This window comes from Microtus ochrogaster, chromosome 6 (assembly GCF_000317375.1).
Source record: "Microtus ochrogaster isolate Prairie Vole_2 chromosome 6, MicOch1.0, whole genome shotgun sequence".
Lineage (NCBI taxonomy): Eukaryota > Metazoa > Chordata > Mammalia > Rodentia > Cricetidae > Microtus > Microtus ochrogaster.
In genome coordinates this window covers 79,345,216-79,351,901 of record NC_022013.1, presented here as the reverse complement: position 1 = coordinate 79,351,901, position 6,686 = coordinate 79,345,216, and positions in this window count along the sequence as shown.

The following is a 6,686-nucleotide window of genomic DNA, read 5'->3' as shown; positions in this document are numbered from 1 at the left end:
CAAGCTAGGTGCTTACACACAAGCTAGGTGCTTACACACAAGCTAGGTGCTTACACACAAGCTAGATGCTCACACACAAGCTAGATGCTCACACACAAGCTAGATGCTCACACACAAGCTAGATGCTCACACATGAGCTAGATGCTCCTTACACACAAGCTAGATGCTCACACACAAAGCTAGATGCTTGTTCACACACAAGCACATCCTAGCTGTCCCTGAAGCCCTGTTAATTTTCCTACAACCTTTTCTCCACACTGACCACAGTCTCTTCATGCCCCAAGCAAAGCAGGAGCCAGAGTCCTTCCTCCATTCCCCAGAGACAAGTATGTGTGTTGGGGGGGGGGGGGTGACTACCCGAAAGTAAGCATTAGCTTCTGTGACCCTCCAGAACCCATGCAACATTAGCAGCTCCCTGCCACCTTTCTTCTTGGCAGCTGGGGACCTCCTTCTTCCTTCCCAGCTCAAGGGGATAGCCTCTTGCAGAATAATCTCCAGTAGTTACTTTTCTTGTCACCATTGACAAAAATTCCCTGACAAAAGCAATTTCTAGAAGGGAAGATTTGGCTCACAGCTCACGGGATGGAGTCAATGAGGGCACGGATGGGTCTGGGAAGATTGGGAAAGGAGAGAGGAATGCTGATGCTTAGCGCACTTTCTCTTCTTTAGTCAGGAGCACCCAGAGTGCTCCCCCTAAGTCCAGTCAAGGTGACAGTGAAGGACAGCCATAGGATCCAAACTGGCCAATCTGCCTAGAGATAAACCTCCTGTCTGCTATGGTTTCGCAAGAACTTGCATTCATTATTTGGTCATCTACTGAATACTTCTTGAATCCTTACATTGACCCAGGCTTTACCTAGATGGAAAGAACCTGGCATCCAACAAAAATAAATGAGGACCACTACCCCCACCAAGAACACAAATAGTGGACAGTAAACTGTAAACCAAAGCTACCCTTTACAGGTTTCAATACTATAAACAGAAGTGGTGTCAAAAGACAGCCAGGGTTCTCAGGAGAGAGAGAGTGCCACCTCAGGAAGGAAGAGAATGAGAGGGGGCAAGCTTGGGGTCGGAGTCTCTGGACCAGCTAAATATGTATTTTAGTTAGGTGCAAAAAAGGGGAGAGGAAGGGAGAGAGAGAGAGAGACCAGCATCTCATTTGAATCTTTTCATTATTTTAAAACAGATAATAATAAGTTGTAATAAGTTGATATCTTTTTTTAAAAAAACAGAATGCTGGAGGGCCCTCCTTATATACATTTTTAAATTACACACATGCACACAATTTCTTGTGTGCATGGATTTTTTTTTTTTGCTTGCATGTGAGTTCTATGCATGACTTGTGTCTCCAGTGCCTGAAGAGGCCAGAAGGGGCACTGGATCCCTGGAACTGAAGTTATGGGAGGTTGTAAGCCTCCATGGCAGTACTGGGAATGGAACTCAGGTCCCTGGAAGGGCGTCTTAACCTCTGAACTATCTCTCTGGCCCAAGTTTACTCTTGTTTTCTATCTTTACTTAGCTGGGAAGGAAGGACTCTTAATCCCTTTAGGGGCTAGGAGGTCCAAATTAATACTCACAGATCAGACAACACCAGAAGGAGTTGCTCCAGGCAGGAAAAGGACCAGAGCAAAAGTCCTGAGGCAGGAAGGAGCTTGGGTTCTTCTGGGGTAGGAAGAGGGACAGGAACAGAGCAAGCAAAGGTCGGAGAGGCAGTCAGGGCAGGTCACACGGACATGGAGGAATGGTTCTTGAGTGGGCAGGAGGCATCCTGGGGACGTTTTCAGATTTTCTGATGCTTCTACCTTACACCACAAGGCATGACTTGTCTGGTACGGTATGGAAGAGCTGATATTTTTAAAAGGCTCTTGGGGGATTTTAGTAGCACTCAGGCTAAAGGGCCACTGGCAGGGTTCCTCATGAACCACCAGAAACACAGGGCACAGAATCATGAAGAGTATGGAGCTGGGATCAGTTGGTCTAAAGTCCACTTCAGTGGCTTACTAGCTCTGTAGTCCAGACACCTTGATTAAGCCTTTTGCTTCTTGGTTTTCCCATCTCACAGAGATTTTTGTGAGGATGAATGCCTTTGTGTTAATATATACCCAGATCTCTGTAAGCAGGTACTGGGGACCAATGGCCTCTAGCTCTGACCACCTGTGTGGCCGTGGTGGCTGACTGACCTAGACCCCAAGCAGAGGCCGGGGAGGAAGGGAATAGAGCCAAAGTCCTCTGAAGTAAGTTTGTCAGGACCTGCTGGAGGCAATGCGAGGAAGAAGGGACTAAGGGATGATTCCCGTGTCTGGCTTCCAGAAGTTGAGTGTAAAATCGGGTTGTCTCCCAGCACGAGCATGAGTAAAACACATTCCAACGGGGAAAAAAATCAGAAATTACAGTGTGTGGGGAGATAATGCCCTCCCATCCAAGCGTGAGCCATAGACTCACCAAAACCCTAACATCAGGCTTGAGAACTCGCTAAGCTGTTGGTCAGGGCGTCTAAAAGGCTCCCAAACTAATATGGGCTACTGTCATCACTCTAGGCTGCCTCCCAGAGGTCGAAGGTAAGTCCTTATTGTTGAAGGCACCATGCCCTTCGGTGACAGGACTTGGAGGAATCAAACAGAACCTGAGGCTACGGTCTCTTCCCTGAGGATGAGCTTTCATAGTATCAGAAGATGCTGTGCCAAGGGAGGAGAACAATCAACAATTCTACCCGGCTCTGATGCCTCTGAACCACAACAATGACCAGTAATGTACAACCTAAGGGCACAACAATGACCAGCAATGTACGACCTAAGGGCACAGCAAGCACACATCTTGACAGGAACCAACAACTGTCCAATTGGACTTAAAGTCCACTAACAGTAGGAAAACCACGCCCGGTACTGGAAACCTAGCTAATGACACACTGGTAGTGGGGTCACGGATCTTAGCAAACCCACTACGGCCACTTTCCTAAGCCAGTATGGTTCCTAACTGCAGTCTAAATAACTCATCCTTAAGCTCACGGATAAGTAGAGCTCTCGCCCTTCATCGGAGAAGCTTCTTCTTGACAGCAGAGGCCATGACAGAGCACCCCAGCTAGTCAGAATGTGGAGAACAGTGGGGTTCCATGTCCCACCTGATACATCGACAACACAATTCCCATACCTAAGGCAGAGCGGGGAGTGGGAAGAGCGTAAGAACCAAAAGACCAAGAAGTCAGCTAGGAGATTGTGTCTTCTAGATAGGGCAGGGAAGCTCCACTCATGAAATCTCAACAATGTGGCTGTCTGAGACCTAGACAATGAAAACCCCCACTGATGCACCAGTGTGGATGAGGAACAGCTACAGGCAATATCGGCTGTAAAGAGAGGGAGAAGTAAATCTTCCCCAGGGATAACTGTGCTAGATAATTGATTATCTACTGCCAAGTTGTCAACCATAAAAACATGTACCCACAAGTAACCCTAAGCCAACCCAGCAGGTTCTATTAACATATTTGTTCATTTATCTATGTAACAATAATAATTAAAGAGAAAGTAGCAATGAATTTGAGAAGGAGCAAGGAAGTCGTGGAAGGGGCTAGGAGAAGGAGGGGTGGGGTTAAATGATGTCATTTTATTTTAATTAAAAATAAAATAATAATAAAAAATAAGATAAATTACGAAAAATGGATCCCATCTGGTGTGTATTCAGCTAAAGACACTTGGGTTGCTTTCCTCTCTGCTGTTATTAGGAAAATACCACACAGAAACAACCTGAACAGGTCTGGCTGGCTTAGAATTGAAGACCTGCTGTCCATCCTGGTGAGGAAGGCCTGGCAGCAGGCGCATGAGGCAGCTAGCTGCACAGCCTCCACTATCAGAATATAGACAGTAGACAAGCAGGTGCAGACTATAAAACCTTCACCCTCAGATGTCCTCCTCCTCCTCCATCTGAGGGCGTGATGAACCACATGAGCCTGCATGGGACATTTCACGTGCAGACCACAACAATGCCTGTTAGAAAGCCAAAACACGACAGGTACCTGTTAGCTTATAGAACAGTGTTTGCCCATCCAGCAGTTACTACACGTGTATTTGGGGTTACCTAATATAAACCATAATAAGTAAAACTAATTAATTTGGCCACATTCCGAGTGTTTGATAGCCACAGGTAGCTAGCGGTGACCTTACTGGACATCACAGAAGTGGAGCAGTTGTGGCTGAAGACACTTCTATATCGAACACTGAGTGAGGAATAAGAAGTAGCCTAGCATTGGTTCACGGTTCTGGGACGACGCTAAAATCACCCAGATATTCAGTCAGTTCCTCTGGGGAAAGTTGGGATGATGACTGCTTAGGAAGGAAGACAGGGCTGAAAACCACTACCCTCGGGCAAGAATATAGAAGGAAGGGGGAGAAAATGGGACAACCCTGGCTATCTCCAATGTGAAGGGCAGGGCCTTCCAGCATTGGCCACATGCTAAAACCTCCAGCCAAGCTTTAAAAGCTGCTGATGTCAGAGATTCTCTTCCCAGAGAGGTTTCTGATTTAAGGGTCTGGGTCCAGCTTCAGGGGTTTTATAAACTCCTCAGAAACGATAAAGTGAGAGGGGGGGGTCTAAAGGGAAGGTAGGAGGAGGAAGACAGACACGTTCCGCAGAGAAGAGCTAGCACAGCTCCTGCAGAGGCCCTGAGCTCAGCCCTCCCCCCTTCCCCCCCCCCCGCACCTATGCTGGGCAGAGGCCGTTCACAACCACTTGTAACTCTAGCTCAAGGGATCCACATCTTCTTCTGGTCCCTTCAGGTACCTCGCTCGCATGCACATACCCAAACACGAACACATGCACAGAATTTAGAATTTTAAAAATAGCTTTTACAAAGCACCCCAGCGATCCTAATATACTTACGAGGTTGATAGCCAATAATTGACAGGGGGGAAAATAAGGGGTTTGGATTTTGAGAGGTGTATATGTTTATTCCTTGTTTTTCAGTGCTAGAGATCAGGTCCAGAGCTTCATTTGTGATAAGCACACAAGCACATGCCCTCGGCTAGGTCCCAGCCACACAGATGATTTTATTAGAGTGTCTATGTGCTGATGCAAAGACACAATATTCTAATAGGGAGAAAATGACAAGTGTGTAGCCATAGGAGAGGTGAGGTAACAGCCATTTTGATTTTTAGCCTGGTTTATTGGTACTCAGTGTGAGAGCCTCATCTTCCAACTTTTAGCTCACGTAGGAAATGTAGACAGAAGTTTTTGTCCCACCCTGTCCCTCAGCCATTAAGTTGCAAAGAAATACACAGAGGCTTATATTAATTATAAACTTTGACTTATTAGCTCAGGCTTATTACTAACTAGCTCTTACAACTAAAATTAACCCATAACTCTTGTCTGTGTTTAGCCACGTGGATTGGTACCTTTTCTCAGTGAGGCTTTCTCATCTTTTTTCCTTTGCATCTGACTGGTGGCTGCATCTCTGCCTTTCTTCTTCCCAGAATTCTCCTAGTCTGGTTGCCCCGTCTGTACTTCCTGCCTGGCTACTGGCCCAATCAGTGTTTTATTAAACCAATACAAATGACAAATCTTTGCAGTGTACAAGAGTATTGTCCCACAGCAAGGAAGGGCTTCCTTATTGACATAGAACCATCTCTCTTCTTTTATTGGACATTGTCATCTTGAGTGTGATGTTTGAAATTATTGCTCTGTGTTGGAGTGTTGAGAGCTAGGTTGTGGTAAGCTGATGGTACAAACACAGGGAAGGGCCTAAAGTCTTGAGATGGCCACACTATTAAAGTAGCCAATCCTAGAATCCATAGTTAATATATTTTTCTTACCGTTTAACCCAATTTAATTGGGTTTCCTAACTTTGGCCCAAAACATCCTAACTCATTCATGGACTCCAAAACCTCAAGAAAATGGACAAAGAAAATGGAGAAAGAGGACTGGGTTATATGGTGTAGAGACTTCCTCCATGTCAGCAAGAGAGAAGGGATCCTAGTACAACTGATTTCAGGGCGAGGAGGTGAAGCAGATCCTGTCAGATTCTTAGAATTCATCACATAATAAGAAAGAAAAGGATGTAGTCATTTGGGGAAGAAGGAAGAAAGTGTGGGCAGTGTTTTTAGAGAGAAGTCAAAGTGACTGGCTTTGGGACATAATAAATTATGACTAAATGCCTGGTTAGCATGTAGTTTTTCTGGATTCTCGAATACACATATAGCCCCAGCATTTGGGAGGTGAAAGCCAGGGAATCAGGAGTTTGTAGTCATCCTCAGCTGTGTAGAGAAGTTCAAAACCAGTCTGAGCTACAGGAGACACTGCCTTAAAAAGAAAAAAGAAAGAAAGAAAAAGAAGACTTTGTGGACTTAAGTCTAACAATAGGCAACCTGGTTGGGGGATGGATGTGAACCAATCAAGTTCACATTGAATTGCAGCTATGTCTACATCCCCAAGGTGGAGCTACAGGAAGTACATGCAAGAGAATGCATGTCAGGGGCAAGGAAGTACTTGACCAGTCTGAGCCAGGCTCTCTCCATCTGATCATTTTCCTGGTCAGTGACCAGTGTGAGCCAGGCTCTCGCCATCTGATCATTTTCCTGGTCAGTGACCAGTGTGAGCCAGGCTCTAGCCATCTGATCATTTTCCTGGTCAGTGACAAGTGTGAGCCAGGTTCTCGCCATCCGATCATTTTCCTGGTCAGTGACCAGTGTGAGCCAGGCTCT